The following is a 19,428-nucleotide window of genomic DNA, read 5'->3' on the forward strand; positions in this document are numbered from 1 at the left end:
GAATTTATAAAGAGAAAATCAAAATAAGATGGAATTCCCCTGGACATAAAAACTCACGTAACAAAAGGAAAAATGTATGATTCCACTTAACAGAGGCACTTAGAATGGGCAAATTCATGCAGGTGGAAGGTGGAATGAGTGGTGGTTACCATGAACTGGGGGCAGAACAGGACAGGAACACCATTTCATGGGGACATAATTTCAGTCTGAGATGATGAAAAAAGTTCTAGAGATGAACAATACTGACGGTTGTACAACAATGTGAATGAATGTTCTTAATTGTACATTTAAAAGTGACCAATTTTACATTTTATATATATGTATGTATGTATCTTACCACAATAAAAACAATTTTAGAAATCCTTCATAATGGCCTGTTTGGACCTTAAGATGCTTCTTCCCTTCCTAAGAACAAATGGAAATATTCCAAAAGGACTATAAAAACTCACAGCTGGTGTCCGGGGCAGACCCAGAACCTGCCCAAGGCTGGAACACCAGATTCCTGATTGGCTCATTGCTATGAGAGAAAAATCAAACTAAACTGTATTAGAAATACCGGACCACTCACTAGGATACACAAGCCAAGGAAAATTTTAGTGAAGTTTAGTAAGAACTCACAGTCACTAAATTTATGGCTCCCTTGATTTACTAAAGTTGTCCTCTGATCTATGAGGCCAAAGATGCTCATGGGTAATGGGGTTCTGAGATCACAGTGTGAAATTCACTTGTGAATTTCAGATTAGCATTTCCTAAGACATCAAAAATAGATATTACAATTAGTACTTAAATAGATCAGAAGTCAGAGTCTCAGAATAAGCTAGGTATATATCACCAATACATACGCCAGAAAAAGAATCAGCTTTTTTTTTTTTTTGCCATTAAAATACACCTCCACATTAACATACAAAAACTAAGATACATGGGAATCAGTCTTCAAAGCAGCATTCTTTGCAGTGATCAAAGCATGAGTACCAACCCCAATGTCCAGGAACAAGAGTCTGGACTATTTGCTAAAATTTCTATATAACTTCATATAACAATATGGCTGATTCTTAAAGACTTAATGTTGAGTCTTAAGAGATATACCTTTTTAATAAATAAACAGACACATAAACCTAAAGAATTTGTTGTTTTAGGAATTCACACATACATCACACAATCATTTTATTCTTCAACCAGGGAATGATTAACACTAAGTTCAGGGTGGAGGAGGAGACAGGGATGAGGAATGGCATGGGGGAAGTGGTCCAAAGAAGGATGTAACAGGATGGTAACAACCCAGTTCTGCAGTTCGTTTTCTTTAACAGGAGACTTAATTTATACACTATTCAAATCACCCATTTACTTTTCAGTAGGTGCAACCATCACCCTTCAATTTTAGAGCCTTTTCATCAGCTTCAAAAGAAACCCTGTACCCTTTATCTATCAATCCCTTGCCACCCTCCAGTCCTAAGCAACAACTAATCTAGTTCCTGTCTCTAATGATTTCCTCCTTCTAGACATTTTCCCACGAATGGAATATAAAATATGTGGTCTTTGTGACTGGCTTCTTTCACTTAGCATGTTTTCAAGGCTAGCCCATGTTGCAGCAGATGACAGTACTTCTTTTTTGTTTTTTTAGTTAAGGTGATAATAAAGTTTGTTAGGAAAGGAATACACTTTCAATAGACTGAAAGTGGGTCTTCTGTAGAGTGAGAATGAGAACAAGAACAATCTTCATTCCTTTTTATGGCCAAATAGTATACTATTTAATGGATATAACATTTTATCTATCCATTCGTGATGGGTATTACCTTTTGCTCTTTGCATGTGCTGCTATAAACATCCATGTGCAGCCTTTTGTATGGACACATGCTTGCATTTCTCTTGACTATATACTTACAGTAGAACTCCTAGGTCATATGGTAACTTTATATTTAATTTGAACAGCTGTCAGCTGATTTCCAAAGAGAACGCATCATTTTCTATTCCCACCACCAATGCATGAGCGTCACAATTCCTCCACATTCTCAATCTGACTTTTTTTTTCTTTTCTTTTTGAGATGTTCTCAATATGTTGCCCTGGCTAGTCTTGAACTCACTCTGTAGCCCAGGCTGGACTCAAATTCATGATTCTCCTGCCTCAACCTCCCAAGAGCTGGGATTAGAGGTGTGCGCCACCATACCCAGCTTTAATCTGACTTTCTGATTACAGCCATACTAGTGAGTATGAAGCAGTATCTCACTGATTTGCATTTGGCGAATCTTGAGGTTGACTTACTGGCAGCTCTGGAAAAATATCTATTCAGCTCCTTTGCCCATTTACAAAATTTTTAAATCTTATTATTATTGAACAAAATGTGCACTTTATATAATGTGAGGATGAGTCCCTTATCATGCATATGACTTAAAAATATCCACCCCATGAGTTACCTTTTCACAGTTCTGTAGTTCTTATGCCCGAGTTCTAAACCTGGTGATGACTTCACTCCATTTAAATATAATGTTCATAATTTACAAAGACCTAACATATTTGTATGCATATTACATTATAGATGAATTAAAAACAAAGCAAAACTTCATGCATAAAGATGTCTGTGAAGAAACACTTAAAAGAAAATAAATGTTATTTTTCTCTTTTATGCCTAAAATATGTGAATGCTATTCTTGAGGGCATTTAACATAACTCCCAGGCGTCATTTAGGCACTTGGAGAATCTAACCCATTAATCCTTTCAAAAGGTTCCACTCCAGACTCTAGCACTGGAGGGAAGGAGTTTTCAAACTACTGCCAGCAGGACAAATCCACTTCCCCCTCCTCTCTTTTTTGTTTCTCCTCCTCCTCTGAGCTAAGAATAGTTTTTTATACTTTTTTAAATGCCTGGCTGGGGGCGGGGTGGGGAGGGGGTTGGAGAGAAATAATATTTTGTCCCTAGTGAAAATGATCTGACTTCAAACTTCAAACTGAGTGGTTACTAACAGACCACATGGTCTCTTTACAAAACCTACATATTGCTCTCTCACTTTTTACAGAAAAGCTTACCAGCCCCTACACTGCATCAACAAATGAAATTACTTCTTGTTTCAAAAGATGGGCAGCAAAACTTTCTACTAGGAAAGGCCCCACTCATGATTTCTCATAGCGGTCTTCTTTTTTCTCTTTCTCCTTAATAAATATGTGTATTTATTAAGGTGCCTTGATTCTAATTTCATTAAGGATTTTTAGATTTAGGGATTCATGGAAAAACAGCCTTTTCCATGCAGTATCCTCAACAAGTCATGCCCTAGCCACACTCAAACTATTGACTTAATTATTTTTACAAACTTTTATTTGCCTTTTATAACAAGCAGTGAGACAGTTACTATGCAGTGCTGTGGGAACTACCAAAAAACCCCCAAACACAAAACCCTACTTACCCTCAACAGGCTTGCAGTCTAAACAGACTGTTGTAACCATAACTTCCCCCACCCAATCACGCTACCATTGTAATCTTACATTAAGTGGGCTTAGATATTTCACGAAGAACTGTAAGGCAAGTTCCTTAGATGAAAACTAGATCAGCAGTACAAGCATGGCACCCTGTAAACAGTTCTGATAAACTGTTCCAGAGGTTTCTGCATTCCCACGACCAGATAACCAAAAGCCCTTGACCTTTTTGCTCAGTGTTCATCTTCACTCTGGCTGCTTGGACCTAATCCTACTTCAATATCCTAAATGCAGCCAACCATATTTTCACATTTTAAAGAATGCATACTTTCAAACATTGCTTAAAACTTGAAGCATATTCTAATTTAAAGGCTGGTTATTAGCCCAAAAAACAACAACAACCACCAAAAAAACAATGACAAAGGGGCTACTTTCATGAACTACCCGCTCTAGAAGCAGTCAGGGAGCCAGCTGCAGGGTACCATTTTCGGAGCTGTCCCTCGGTGCCTCAGTTGCCTTTGCATTTTTTACAAGTGACTCATGGCTTCAAGTCAGGTTCTGCAGAGAAGCCAGGTCAGAGGCTTTCCAGCACTTTCCGATCCAGATCGGGGTGGCTCTGGTCACATCTACCTCCATGGCACCTCCCCCCACCCCACGCACCCCCGTGAAGCTCAGAGCCGACGAGGCGAGACCCCTTAAAGTTAGGCGGGCCTGGGGTGCTGCGGCCATCGGGTGGGCAGGCCGCGGCGGGGCCGGCCTGGAGCCCGCTGTCCCCCGCACCCCGCCTGGCGATCGGAGGGGGCTCTGAGACCGGGTAGGCAGCGCGGACAGAGCGCGCTGCTGCACTGACCCAGATGGGGACTGCCTGCGCCCGGGTGCCCTCACCCCCGCCCTCGCCCCCACGCCCCCGCATCCCGGCCCCAGCGCCCGCGCCGGCCGCCTTTATTCCCCGCGCGCAGCCGCCGCGCCCCGGCAGCTCCAGCACCCGACCCGAGGCGCGCAACTTGCTAGCGCCCGCCGGCCGTCAAGCGCCCCAACACCTGCACCCCGGCCCCTCCCCACGCCCGCGGCCCACCCCGCTCAGGATTACCTGCTCCCGTGCCCTGGGGTCCTGTCCTCCGTAATGCAAATCCGGGTTAGGCTACTCGCACCCTCCTCCCTTCTCCTCCCCTCTTCCTCCGCCCCCCGAATGGGAGTCAGTATCGGTCACGCTGCTCCAGGGGAGAGTCGCCGGCGGCTTCCGGGAGCTCCAAATACAGACGAGCCGAGGGGGAGAAGGGGAGGGAGAGCCGAGCCACGAGGGTGGGGAGTGGAAATAAAGGGGAGCAGAGAGGAGAGGCGGATGGAGGAAAGGAGGGGCAGATGGACCGTGGGAGCAAAGAGAAGAAGATGGGGAAGGCAGAGGCAAGGGAAACAGAGGCTGCTTGCCAAGAGCCAGTCTGTGAAGGAAACGAATTCACCTCATCAGGCAGTATTGCAAAGAAGTCTGGAAAGACCTGGAGGCTCCTGGCTAAAGGATGCACACATAGGTTGGGTCCCCATTGACTTGTACAGAGAAACGGATAATGGGGCAGGCTTATATGTCCCCCAATTCCAATCTATGCTTGAAGATGGGGGTGGTAGAGACCTATGCTTTAGTTAGACATCAAGATCTGATGCACTTGTATCTTGTAACCGTATCTTTAAAGTATTTTATATACAGTAACTTTTCAAAGTTGCTTGATTATTTAGAAACAAGTAACCAAATCCACTCTACTTCTTCAAATGTTTATTGTAGCCATTTTCCCTTTACATATTAATTATAATTACAAAATTGGACTCCTTTCTTTTTTGTTAATATTATTAGATGGAGAGCATTGATTTTCAATTTTCATTGGAATTTTTATTCCAGTCTGAAAAACTAGACTAAACCTCTTCATTGAATGAACTCCACAACAGTAATTACAGACAAGGGGAAAGGTAATTGCTGTCCTCTTATAGCAAAGACTCCAAACTACACACACAGAGATACATCTCTGTTGATGTTAAAGTCCGATTTTAACTCAGTTCTGCGCATCACAAGGTTTGTTTCTGACCTGACAGGTCACAATTTACATGAAGGTTATTTGTAGTACACGTTGCTCTCGGCCAACAGTGGTGTTGTGCAGTGCCTCTTTGCTTCCCTTTATCTGGAATAAAAAAGCAAAACAAAATGAAGTAAACATTGGGGATTGATTCCTGGACCTGCCACAGGTAGCAGAATCTGCAGATATCCAAGACCCTTATGAAAAATGGCATAGTATTTACATAAAACTGTAGTCTTCTCACATATTTTAAACCATGTATAGATTATTTACCATACCTAATACAATGTGAACTCTGTAAATAGTTGTTGTAATGTATTGCTTGGGGACTAATGACAAAAAAATGTCTGCACATGTTTAGTACAGACAATTTTTTCCAGATATTTACAATCCACAGTTGGTTGAATCCATGGAGGCAAAACCCTCAGATACAAAGAAATGACTGTATTTTGCATTGCAGTATCAAATATTATAGAGTATAAAGTGGAACAAGGCACAAATCTTGCCTTTGTATTTATAATATAACAGGAAGATGGGAGAGCATAGGAATAACTGCAGTACAAGGAAGACTGTAAAAAATGTCCTATGAACAGAGTTCAGTGTGTGTAGAGAAGTCTGGTGTTGAGGACGACAGAATGTTTCCTAGTGGAAGTGAGAGTTGAGTCTTCAAGCAGAACTGAGACGTTGAAAGTGAATGGTGAACCGGGTGCTGGTGGCTCATGTCTGTAATCCTAGCTACTTGGGATACTGAGATCAGGAGGATCATGGTTTGAGGCCAGCTTAGGCAAATAGTTCTTAAGAACTAATCTCCAAAATAATGGGCAAAATAGTCTAGAGGTACAACTCAAGTGGTAGAGTGCCTGCTTTGCAAGTAGGAACCCAGAGTTGAAACCCCAGTCCCAGAGAGAGAGAGAGAGAGAGAGAGAGAGAGAGAGAGAGAGAGAAAGAGAATAGTAGAAAATAGTAGAGAAAGATCATTTAGGATGAAAGGAACACAAAAAAGTGAAGGACAGTCTGTAGGTGAAACTACACTAGAGAGCTGTGGGTACCAGGTGTGGAAGGAAAGTCAGGCCTGACTGGTGGAGGCTTTCAATCTTAGTCTAAGATGCTTGAACCCCCACTAATAGGTATTGGAGGACTTTACTTATTTGTGTATTTATTTATTCATTGACAGTCTAGGGTTGAACTCAGGGCCTTGCCCTTGCCAGTGCTCTACCACTTGAGCCACACCTCTAGTCCTTTTGCTTTTAGTTTTTCAAATAGCATCTTGAGCTTTTGTCTTTGCTGTACACAGACTGGGATCCTCCTACCTCTACCTCCTGAATAGAATGTGCCACCACACCCAGCCTGTATCAACAGTTTTCAATAGTAGTGACTGGAAAGAGAAAGGAGGCAGGGAAATAATTCATTCAGTCAGGAGGGGACAGAGCCTGGGGTTGGTTCTCACCTTCTTTCCTTAATTAGCCCATCTAGCCTAAAGTCCGCTGTTATATGTTGTGTCCCCAGAGTGGCTAACCTCCAGTGGATGCTTCCTCTTCACTCTAATACTTATTGTCCATATTTTCCAACTAGAGCTGTAAATTCTAAAAAAGCAGAGATTGTGTTTACTTTGTTCAAGGCCATTTTCCCAAGGCTGACACACAAACATCACTGAGCTTGTATTTGTTGATAATATTTTACCCACAGGGTTAGTTCTGAAAGCAGTAGAATTAGAAGAGGAAAGATGTTGGATTTTTCTAAATCTTTTCAGTCCATCTTGATCTTCTAACCCAAACCTGCCTTTCTCTTTAGTAGGTGGTCTCTTTATCTGCTGTTCAAGGGGGCTGGTGTTAATTTCTATTCCTTCAGCTTTACTCTCCTCTACCACAATTTTTCCTCTCTACTGTCCTTCATCTTATTTTGTTCCACTTTGGGCCCTTCCTATGCCACCTCCTCTTCACTGTGTTGTCCCTATGGATTACATTCCAATTTCATCCAATCAAGACTGCATCTAAGAGCCAATAACACAATGGTCCCATGGGGAAGAAGAGGAACCCATTACTAGAATCTGCCATTATTTACATAAGAGCAAAACTTTTGAATGAACTCTTTCATCTGAAAGAGTTTTGCTAGAATCTTAACAGAGTAGGTGACCCAGAATCTCAAAAGTCAAAGTCTATAATGCTTATACAAGAATCAGGTAGAATCCAGATTTCCATGCATTTCTCCCAGAATCTACATGTGAGATCCTGTCTTAAACCACAACATCTCAGACTGGGTAATTTTACTATACCTCAGACTGAGTAATTTATAAATAATAGAAATTTATTTATTACAGTTCAGGAGGCTGGGAAGTCTGAGATCATCCAGACAACAGATCTGATGTCTGGTGAAAGCTCATTGTTTGTTTCCAAGACGGTGCCCTTTTGCTGTGTCTTCACATGGTGGAAGGCCAAAGGGCAAAAAGGGACAAATTCTGTGTCCTCACATGGCTGAACAGCAAAGAGGGACTCTGTGTTCTTCAACTTCTTTCATAAGAGCACTAATCCTCTTCTTGAGCTGCAGAACACTCATGACTTCTTTGCTTCCCAAAATGCCTAACTCTTAATGCTATCAAGTTGAGTATTATATTCCAATATATGACTTCTGGAGAGGCAAATACTTCTAAAGTTCCTGGTTACCAGTCTGACATGCAGGAGGCTAACCGCCTCTGAGTTGGCTTGGTGAAAAATTTTTCCCCAGAGAGATATTGGATAGTAACAAATGAACCCACTTAAACCCTCTCTGCTAACCAGTAGTATGGTGGGGTGGCAGGGAGAGAGAGACACAGAGAGAGAGAGAGAGAGAGAGAGGGAGAGAGAGAGAGAGATTAAGAGTGTCCCTGGATTCCAAAATATGCCCCAAGTGAAGCTGTCCTAGGGCTGTAGGCCTTATTCAGATGACTACTAAGATTACTAAAGCCAGATTACTGGCTCTTGTTGCTTTATCATAATCCCAGTTGCCCTATTGGTTTGGTCTGTCACTGGCAAATGGAAAACACTTGATGAATACATTTTCTTTTTTAAAGTTTTTCCTGGTCCCTGAGGAAAATGGGATGATGATGTTCCTCTACAAACTCACTTTTCTATAGTCAAATGTTCTGAGGAACATGTCACCAGTAAACTGTGGAAGTTTGTATTTTATTTTAATTAATCCCCAGTGGAAAAATATCAGTAGGTAATTTTACCAGTATTTGATTCAAGAACATTTATTCTGTAAGTAGTTGATGGTCTACTGTGTTCCACACATTGTGGGTTGGGGAATGCAGCACTCTAAGCAAACAAAATAAAAATGCAATTGGCCCCTATACCCTTGGATTCAACCAACTGCAGATCTAAAATACTTCAATCAAAAAAAAGTGTCTGTGGTGAACATGTACAGATTTTTTTCTTGCCATTAGTCCCTAAACAATATAGTAAAATAACTATTTGCTTGACATTTGGATATTTTTAGGTATTATAAGTCATCTGGAAAAGGTTTAAAGTATATAGGAGGATACATATAGGTTCTATGCAAATACTATATTATTTTATGTAAGGACTGAACTTTGAAGATGGGAGTGTCTGTGAGGATCCTGGAACCAATCTACTATGGATACCAAGGGAAGATTATAATTTATAAAATTTATCAAGTCAAGATTGTAATTATGCCATTACCACATGCCAAGCTCTGCCTTAAGCAATTTATATGTTTTAACTATGTGTTGGGTACTACTACTATTATCCTATCTTTATAAATGAAGAAACGGGCACATAGAGGTTTAGCCATTGCCCAAGATCACAAAACAATATTGGTAGTGGAATTTGGACCCAGCAGTCTGGTTTGACTTTGTGCTTCTAATCACTACATTTTACAGAGAAAAATAAGAACGAATGGAAAACTACCAAATGAAATTATCATGAATAGTTATTGTAAATTTAGCTGTGATGGGGCCTGGAGTCTGTATCATCATGAATCAATCTAGAAATAAAATGGAGATATCCTACTTCTGTTGAGCTGATGTAGCAGGAATGAATAAACGTAAGAAACATGGTTGAACTCTGTGCAGTTGTCCTTTTGTATCCACAGAAGATTGGTTCCAGGTCCCTCACAGATACCCAAATCTCAAATGCTTGAGTCTTTATATTAGAGGGCATAGTATCTGCATATGACCTACTTGGGTCCTCTTATATACTTTGAATCATCTCTAAATTACTTATAACTAATATAAAAACTGTGCTAGCTAATAGGAAAACTGTTAATGCTCATTATACTGTATTGTTTAGGGAACAATGATGGGAGACAGTTTGTACCTATTCAGTGAAGACACAACTTTAAAAAGCAATATTTTGGCCCACAGTTGGTCGAATCCATAGATTAGGAACCTAAGAACATAGAAGGCCAACTCTATAGCTCAGGATTAGCTATGTAGAGATAGTGGCGAGGCAAGTGGGTAACACTTTCTTGAGTTCATAACATATGAACAGATAGGAGATGTAAGTCTTGACCTATGTCTACAAAATACAAATTCCCTTGACAGAAGTTAATAGCAAATCATTAATTGGAGTGAAGGCATTTTTAAAAATTCTTTTTCCTTGGGTAGTTTAACTCTTGCATCCTGGCCCTGATCCTTCTCTTCTCCACTGAAAGAAGAGCATTCAAAGTTCATGCCAGAGAAGTGAAAGACCTTGAAGACAAATTTTAAATAATCCAAACTTTTATGAAGACATTTTTTTTTGAGACTGCATCTCGCTATATAGTTCAGGCTGGCCTCAAACTCCTGGGTTCAAGTAATCCTCCAACCTTGGTCTCTAGAGGAGTGAATAGTTGGAACCAGGTGATCAAATTTTCCCTGATCTTGAGGAGTTGTGCTGAGACTTCACTTGACGGGACAGCTTCAAAGTGTGGCAGAGCTGGCTGCAGTCCCATCACCTCATCAACATCAGATCATTATTCTTCTTCCCTCTATCACCACTGGTAGAACCAACCTCCTTTGGCTATCACTGGTTCTTAGCTACAGAGTTCTAGTACATGGGAATAAATTGGATGGCAGTAGTACAAAGCCCTCTTATTTCCAATGTGACAATTCTTAGTCATCACTTCAATGATTCTGTTCACCCACAAATGGTAGGGGTAGGGAAAGGGATGGCTTCTGAAGTTGAATAAGTGGATTATAAATAGATGAAAGCAAAAGTGAACAATAGAAATTTCCCTGGCAGGACACTAAAAATGACACTTTGTGTTTTCTAGCAAACAGAGATTCTTTTTTTTTTATTCATATGTGCATACAAGGCTTGGGTCATTTCTCCCCCCTTTCTCCACCCCCTCCCTTACCCCTCCGCCTCCTCCCTCTCCCCCCTACCCCCTTGCTACCCAGCAGAAACTATTTTGCCCTTATCTCTAATTTTGTTGAAGAGAGAGTATAAGTAATAATAGGAAGGAACAAGGGTTTTTGCTAGTTGAGATAAGGTAGCTATACAGGGAGTTGACTCACATTAATTTCCTCTGTGTGTGTGTTACCTTCTAGGTTAATTCTTTTTGATCTAACTTTTTCTCTAGTTCCTGGTCCCCTTCTCCTATTGGCCTCAGTTGCTTTTAAGATATCTGCTTTAGTTTCTCTGCGTTGAGGGCAACAAATGCTAGCTAATTTTTTAGGTGTCCTATCCTCACCCCTCCCTTGTGTTCTAAAGCTTTTATCATGTGCTCAAAGTCCAATCCCATTGTTGTGTTTTCCCTTGATCTAATGTCCACATATGAGGGAGAACATATGTTTTTTGGTCTTTTGGGCCAGGCTAACCTCACTCAAAATGATGTTCTCCAATTCCATCCATTTACCAGCAAATGATAACATTTCATTCTTCTTCATGACTGCATAAAATTCCCTTGTGTATAGATACCACATTTTCTTGATCCATTCGTCAGTGGTGGGACATCTTGGCTGTTTCCATAACTTGGCTATTGTGAATAGTGATGCAATAAACATGGGTGTGCAGGTGCCTCTGGAGTAACCGCAAACAGAGATTCTTAACTTTGCATAGTAGGACAGGTTTTTAAAAAATACATTTTTATTTTTAATTGATTTATAGTAATTTTATATGTGTATGGGGTACAGTGTAACATTTTAGTACATGTATATACAACATGTAATGTTCACATCAGGGTAATTAGCATATCTATCATCTCAGACATATATTATTTCCTTTTTGTTTTGATGGGACTGGGGCTTGAACTCAGGGTTTTGCACTTACAAAGCAGGCATTCTACAGCTTGAGCCACATGCCAGTCCAAGAAATATACCATTTCGTTGTGATGGGAACATTCAAAACCTTCTCTACTGGCTATTTTGAAATATTCAGGTAATCATCAGCCACAGTCATCCTCTTGTGTTATACAACATTAGAAGTTATTCTTCTCCATCTGTATCCCTATATCCTCTCTCCTCTAGATAGGTTTTAAAGGTCTGTGCACTTCATGAATTACCTTTAATGTTTTAAGTTTGTGTGTATCTGAGAAGATGGGCCATACTTTTCGTTATATGTTCCAGAGTGAGCTATAGCTAAAAAGCTATAGCTAAAACGTGAAAAATAGAAAAGTGATTGGTTCTTTTCTGACTCTTCTTTCTGAGTCCCTCTGCCAAGTGAGCAATTCAAGATAACCAGTCTCTTAGTCCTCTGCAACAGGGCCCAGCAGAATCATCCAGGCAGATGGGTTTTGGTGTGTGTAACCTGCAGGGATTATTTGCTTTTCATAAAGGCCATGTTGATATGGCCATATCATAACCCCAGGGATAACTTGCTAATTCTGACACCACTGTGGGTACAGGGTGAGGGTCAGCAGCATCTGAGAAGAGGAAGGGACTGACTGACCACTGAAACCCCTGTCCACATCTCCAGTAACTCACTTTGTGGATAAGATTAGACCTGCATAAAATTGTGTTTAACTCAAAATGGATAAGACAGCCTGTCTTTACAAACCTATGGATCTTTTTAAAATTCCACTGGAGCTATACCTAAATATTTCAGTCCACATTCATTTCTTCCTTCTTTCAACACATTTGACATTTACAGCTGATTCATTCAATTGGAAAGAAATACTCTTAATTTTTTCCCATTTTCAAGTTCCCCCTATCCATATTTAAGTGCCCCAAAACAGGATGATACATATCGCAAATTTATTTTATATCATTGCTTAATGCTAAGGAAAGGAATGGTGCTAGTCCATGTGGCATTTCTTCCTCTTGTGATGTGTTAGCACATAGTCTCCATCCATCTGTTAGCCAGATGCCATGGTGCTGGGGATACCTGCCCAGGTAGTCACAGTGACACTAACCAATAGCAGAGCATCAGTGATCAATGAACAGATTCACTTGTTTGCTTAATGAAAGAAATCCAGACTTAAAGTCAGAACATAGAAAAATAGACAAGTTTATATAAAACCATAAATAAGCTATTGTCAAAAATGTTTGACACATTTTTTTACAAATTCAAATCATTGGGAAGAAGTAAGGTAGGTAACAACTTGAAAACAGAATAAAAGAAAAGTCAGGTTTAAATTTTTAGAGACATTCTGAGAGAGAGAGAGAGAAAGAGAGAGAGAGAGAGAAATTATCTATGAGAATTAAAAAAAACAATTGGAACTCAGAGTACTCAAAATCTACTAATATGATATTTAGTCCTTTTACTCTCAGTGTAAAGAGCTTAAGAAGGTGAAATTGCCTGAGGACAATGATTAGACAAGGGTTTGTTAAACAGAAGTAAGCTTATTTATTTTCCATTTTAATATAATATGTTAAAAGCAATGAAGATGTGGAACAAACAGTATCTATCTATACCATCTTAACAACTTGCAAATAATTTGGGTATTCTATCATATCTATTCTATGTGACATATTTCATAGTTGGGAGTTAAAAGTGAAACCATAGTGTGCAGTTTAAATTGGGAATGGGATTTCAGTTTTTGAAATAAAATTATGTTTATTAAGTGGAATCTTCTTGAGTCTTTCACTTAGTCATGGCAGAAATACATGCTTATACTATTGCTATAGATGAGGCAGCAAGAGATGGGGAAGAAAGAAAAACTGGGAGGCATGGAGAAGTCTGTTTCAAAATTAGCCAAAAGGAACAACCCCCTTTTAAGTGAAATAAATGCCAAAATATCCATCCATTTGGCACATACAAGTCTCTCCATAGATATTAGTTGAACTGAATATTGTGACATATAATAGCCAAAGAATAATCTGGAAAATACGCATTGTCTAGAAGAAACTTTAATTGCTTCAAAACACCTTTAAACAATGAGCATGTCAGTGGTCTATTATTAATTCAATATTATCTATATTATTCACTTAACATGTATAGAGTACAGAGTAAAGCTGAATATGTATACTAGGAAGAGTAGTTATACCTGTAACTTCATGGAATCTCTAAAACAGCAAGTGGAAAATTCCCAAATAATAACTCTCCCTCCAGCCAGGAATATTCCTAGTCATAATACTTACAAACATTTTACAAAGAACAACTCTAGATATCCAAGTTTCTGTCTGACTCAATTGAATAGACATCAACAAAACAGGAGGGATTAACTTCAAATAATATTCCTGGCCAGATTTCATACCTGTAAAATAGTAGCTCATTAAATTTTATGAATTCCCCAGTTTTTGGAAGCAATACAATCTGGATTAAGTATTTTATAACAATCCTTAAAAATAACACTAAGGCTGATTGAAAACCTAATCCTTCTTTCTGACACCCCAAGAGTTCTGTTGATAGGACACGGTTGTTTCTCATTAACTGCAAGGGAGAGAATCATGAGTTATTTAGGGATTTGATGTACAGGAAAGCAAGCACTATAAGCCAGCCACCTTGCCCAATTCTGGTCAGAGCAGCAAGCATTTGTCCTTCCTTTTCTCCCCCCACACTTCCCATCCAGATTAGCTCCATCATCTTGTGACTAAAGGAAAAAATAACTCCCCAGCTGTTAGTGGCTTTGTCAGCTGCCAACACAAGAACTTGATCCCACAGGGGGAAATTCCTGAATTAGAGAACTCATGCATGGCTGATTAAACTATGTAAGGCTCTAGGTAGTACTATACAGGAATACTTCTACCTGTCCTCACAAGTTCACCCCAAAGATGTCTGAAGCTACCTTACAGATTCAACTTGCTCGCTCTAAAAAAGCTGAATTTAAACTGGGCATGGTAACACATGTCTATAGTTCCAGGACTTGGGAACCAGAGGCAGACTAGTCTGGGGTATCTAGTGAGACCCTGTCTCAAAAAAGAAAAAAAAAGGTGAAATTGTAGAAGCAGAGAGTAGAATGATAGTTACCAAGAGTTGGGAGGAGAAGTGAGTATAGGGATGAGAATAAAGGGTAGAAAGTTTCAATCAGGAGCCAGGTGTAATAGTGTACAACTGTAATCCCAGCATGTAGGAGGCTGAGGCAAAAGTATGACTCAGGCCGGGCTAGGCTACATAGAAAGACTGTTTCTCAAAACACAAAAACAAAACAAAAAAGTTTGAGCTAGAAAGAATAATTTCAGAAGCTCTATATTACAACATGGTGACTGTAGATAATAGTCAGATATTATATATTTGAGAATTGCTAAGACAGTAGATCTTAAATATTCTCCCAACAAAAAATTAAAATATGTCAGATGATGGATACATAATTAATTGATTCAACCTCCTCACAATAGGTACATATATGAAAACAGTATGCTGTGTACTCTAAGAATATACAATTTTATATTCTAGCTCCCCTTAATTTTAAAAAATAGACTTGGCTCTTTTGTTGTTACTATTCTTTGGCTTCTGTACTCCTGTTATTTTGAGTGAGATTTCAGGTGGGACTAGACACTAGCAGCATGGGGTTACATGCTGTAGAGAGAACAGGTCCTATTCACATTATACCATATCAGAATTTCTGGGGATTCTGTCTACCTGGTAATGATGGAATTGCGGTGGAAAAGGGGAGCAGGCTTTCATAAGGGAGCTAGGATGTTGCTTAATGTTGAATTTCTTCCTGTGCTTCTACTTTTGAGAGATCATAGGAGCTGGAGAAACTGGAAGCATAATGACTGTGATGAGGAAGGCAAGGATACCCTTGGATCCACATGGGTGTGCATAAATGAGGAGGCCATGGAAGATGGATCAGGGAAACTAGTACTTTGAATCTTGAATGGTCCATGTGTTGAAGACTTGGTCCTGAGCTTGTGGTGCTACTGGGAAATGGTGGAATCTTGAGGAGGTGGAGTCTAGTGGGGGGAAGTTAGGTCATTGGTGGTGTGCCATTTAAAGGAGTATTGGGACCCTGACCTCTTCTTCTCTCTCTGTTTTTTACTTCTTGGCTGCCATGAGGTGAACAGGCCTCCTCCACCATGAACTTACACCATGCCAAAATAAACTTCTTCTCCTTATAGATTGATTTTCCCAGTTATTTTGTCACAATGATGGAAAGCTGAATAACACAGAAGGTGTTAGGCATGAAAGCCAGAGAAGACAGACAGAGCTAGGGCAGCCTGTGGTGCTAGGAGTGGTGAGAAGCATGGCTGGCTAGGCTGCAAGCGTCACTAAGTGGTGGGGCCAGGACCTGGGTAGAACAAATATTTTTGGGTCTACCATCCAAGTCAATTGAAAACATTCTTAAATGTAAATTGGAAAAGCTTAGAGAGGCTAAGTTTTTGATAGCATGTCTAAGAATAATAAATGCACACATGAATGCAATTATGGAGTTTTGGAATTTAAATGAGAACCTAACTAAAATTCATGGGGTTTTCCTATTACAGGTTCAGTATCCCTTATTCAAAATGCTTGGGGCCAGAGTGTTTCAGATTTAAAAAAAAAATATTTCGGGAGATGTGCATATACATAATGGCCTATCGTGACAGTAGGACCCAAGTTTAAACACAAAATTCATTTGTTTCATACATACTATAAATATGTAGCTTGAAGATAATTTTACATAGTATTTTTTGAGTGTCTGCATTTTGACTTTGACACACCACACAAAGTCAGGTGTAGAATTTGTCATTTGTGGGACTGACTTTTGTGCACTTTAGATTTTGGATTTTGAGATTAGTGATGATGTAAAAGTGAATGAAACAAAATCAACGGAACCCTTGTGAAATACCTGGGGGAAGAGGGTAGTAAATGGAATGGGGGAGAATTCTATAGCACAAAATCAAGTTTATAACTCTAGTTTCTGACCTGATGAAGAAGAATCCTGGGATCTAAAATCTAAGTTGATTGTAAAAAATAAAGAAGTGAGGTCATGCTTGGTGGTTCAAGTCTGTAATCCTAGCTACCTGGGAGGTGGCAATTGGGAGGATCACAGTTCCATGTCAACCCAGGCAAAAAAGTTCGTAGGAGCTCCACCCAACCAATTGCTAGGCATGGTGACATGTACCTGTCATCTCCACCTGCCTGAGGAAGCACGAATAGGAGGAACACAATCTAAGTTGACCCAAGCATAAAAGCAGGACTCTTTAGAAAATGGCCAACACAAAAAGTACTAGTAGAGTGGCTCAAACAGTACAGCACCTGACTAGCAAAGTGTGAGGCCCTGAGTGCAACTCCCAGGACTGAAAAAAAGTGATTAATTTCTTACTTTTCAAATATAGCAGTGAAAATCCATTCTTGATGCAACAAAACCTGATCTTTGAACAAGTTTCGAATGACTTGCTGCAGCCTCATAAAAAGTGTCAGAGATCCATAAAATAAACTGCTCAAATTTAAATATTTGTGTGTATACGCATGTGTGTGTGTGTATGTGTGTGTATAAAACTAAAGAAAGTCTGTAGAACTCTGTAGTGCCATTTGACCATGCTCGATGCTTCTAAAACCCTTCTAAAATAAGTACACTCCTGAAATTTTTTGTTTCTATCATGTACATTTATTTAGAAGATGATTCTTGAAAACCCGTGTCTTAAACTCTAATAAGTGCATCCTCCTTTATTCAAATTTCTGTAGTTCAGAAGGGATTCCACTGTCTGATGGATGTTTTCTCTATGCAGGTATTTTGCATGAAGTCTAATGTGCTTACTAATAAAGATTGCAATGAAAAGTAACTGTAAGCCTCTTGTGATCTAAAAACAACTGATGTCAGGAAGTAGCTGTCTTGCTAAACTGTTTCATCATCATTCTGTTTGTCCCTTCTAACCAGACTGTAAATAGAACTTCCTAAGAATTATAAGCTTTTCACTTATTTTGATCTGATTCCAAATATTCATTGAGAGACTTTTGTCCCCACCCACCTACCCACCTAAAGACAGAGAACTGGTTGCAAATGAGAGCAAATGTTGACACAGATTTGCATTTTCCAGGACTCTTCAAAACATAAAGTAAGAGCTCCATGGTCTCCCACAGAGTGTCCAAAAATAGACAATTTTCCATGGTCCACTGGAAAACTGGCATTTATCAGTGGGGGAAGCTTATCCGTTATGTAAGAGGACTCTGCAGTTAGTTTTTCAACTTTCTACATAAAATTCAGCTCCAGTGCCCAAATCTTACCCTAGTCTCTGGATCAATGAAGATCAGCTGTGTTCTGAAGTGACTTGATCATGTCTCGTCCATTGTAGCATTTGCTCTGTGCATTTTAAGACAGTCTCTTCCAGTGCCTGGTTTTGAAGAAAGCAGACATCAAATTTTATTTTGCATATTTGACACAGTTGACCACTCTAGACAACAGAACTGTCTAAAAGAACTTTATGATTATGGAGGTGTTGATCTCTAAATTGATTGGAAAAGCTTAAGTGAGCTCCTCCCTTTTCCATTTAACACTTGGAGGAGAAGCTTCCTGCATTTAACAGAGAGGACAGAGGTCACAAATGGATTAGGAAAGAATGAGAATAAGACAGATTTCTAGCAGAGTGTTCTAGAATTGTTTTGTCCAACATGGCAGCCACTAGACACGTGGGTCTGTGTGATTCTGTTGATATGAAATGTCCAGAGTAAGTAAATCTATAGAAATAGGAAGTAAATTGGAGGTTTCCCTGGTCTGCGGAAAGAAATAAATAGTGAATAACTGTAAATAGGTCTAGAGTTTGGGGGGATTGTTGAAAATATCCTAGAATTAGATAGTGGTGATGTTTGTACAACTTTGTGAATGCAATAAAGAACACTGAATTGTATACTTAAAAAAGAAGTTTTATGGTATGTGAATTGTACCACAATTAAAAATGTTTATCAGAAGAAGAAAATGATGTGGCAAGGAAAAAAAATCTGAGTTCTTTTGAATTTCTGAAAATTTAGTTATGTATTTTATTTTAGTTTGTTACTTTTCCAATTCCTGTAAATGCATCAAAGTGTAGCTACTAAGAATATGAACAAAATACACTACTAAAAAGAAGTCAATAATGCCAGTCTCTAAGAGAGAGTTACATGATTTTCAAGCAAACTTACAATACGGCATTGGTTGTACATGAATCCTGAGGTTTCGTGACTCTTGCCTTACTGCACTGGCGAAGGTGTGTTAGAGAGGCGTCCACTGGCACACCATGGTCTCCTCTGGATCCTCTATTCCATCCTGTTGGTCGGTATGTCTGTTTTTTATGCCAATATCATGCTGTTTTGTTAATTTGACTCCATAGTATAATTTCAAATCAGGTATTATGATACTTCCAGCATTGCTCTTTTTGCTCTACATTATTTGGCTACTCATGGTCTTTTGTGTTTCCATACAAATTTCAGGATTTTTTTTTCCTATTTCTGTGAAAAATATCATTGCTATTTTTATGGGGATTTCATTGAATCTGTAGATCAGTTTTGGTAGTATGATCATGTTAACAATATTAATTCTCTCAACTGATCTTAAAATCTTAAACTGTCTTCTTCAATTTATTTTCTCAGTATTTTAAAAATTTTCATTGTAGAGGTCTTTCACTTTCTTCAATTAGGTTTGTTCCTAAGTATTATTTTTGAGGCTACTGTGAATTTGGTTGTTTCTCAACCACATCCTTATTGATAAA

At 39.3% G+C, this 19,428-nt stretch overlaps 1 protein-coding gene and 1 long non-coding RNA gene across 4 annotated transcripts in view; both read right to left on the bottom strand.

Annotated features, from left to right (window-relative positions):
• Positions 1–4,740, bottom strand: part of Cap2 (cyclase associated actin cytoskeleton regulatory protein 2) — a 157,956-nt gene extending 153,216 nt beyond the window's left edge. The window contains exon 1 of one of the 3 annotated variants that reach the window (XM_074082840.1): positions 4,496–4,740. The gene's annotated coding sequence lies outside the window, so the exon portion shown is untranslated. The remainder of the gene's footprint in view (positions 1–4,495) is intronic. The other 2 variants (XM_074082841.1, XM_074082839.1) reach the window with 2 other exon arrangements.
• Positions 4,741–5,158: 418 nt separating this feature from the next.
• Positions 5,159–18,074, bottom strand: LOC141425472 (uncharacterized). The gene is made up of 2 exons (XR_012450478.1): positions 17,972–18,074; positions 5,159–5,573 (listed from the first exon to the last, which is right to left on the bottom strand). It is a non-coding gene; the product is annotated as an uncharacterized lncRNA (long non-coding RNA).
• Positions 18,075–19,428: the final 1,354 nt, after the last annotated feature.

Source organism: Castor canadensis, chromosome 8 (genome assembly GCF_047511655.1).
Source record: "Castor canadensis chromosome 8, mCasCan1.hap1v2, whole genome shotgun sequence".
Taxonomy (NCBI): Eukaryota; Metazoa; Chordata; class Mammalia; order Rodentia; family Castoridae; genus Castor; species Castor canadensis.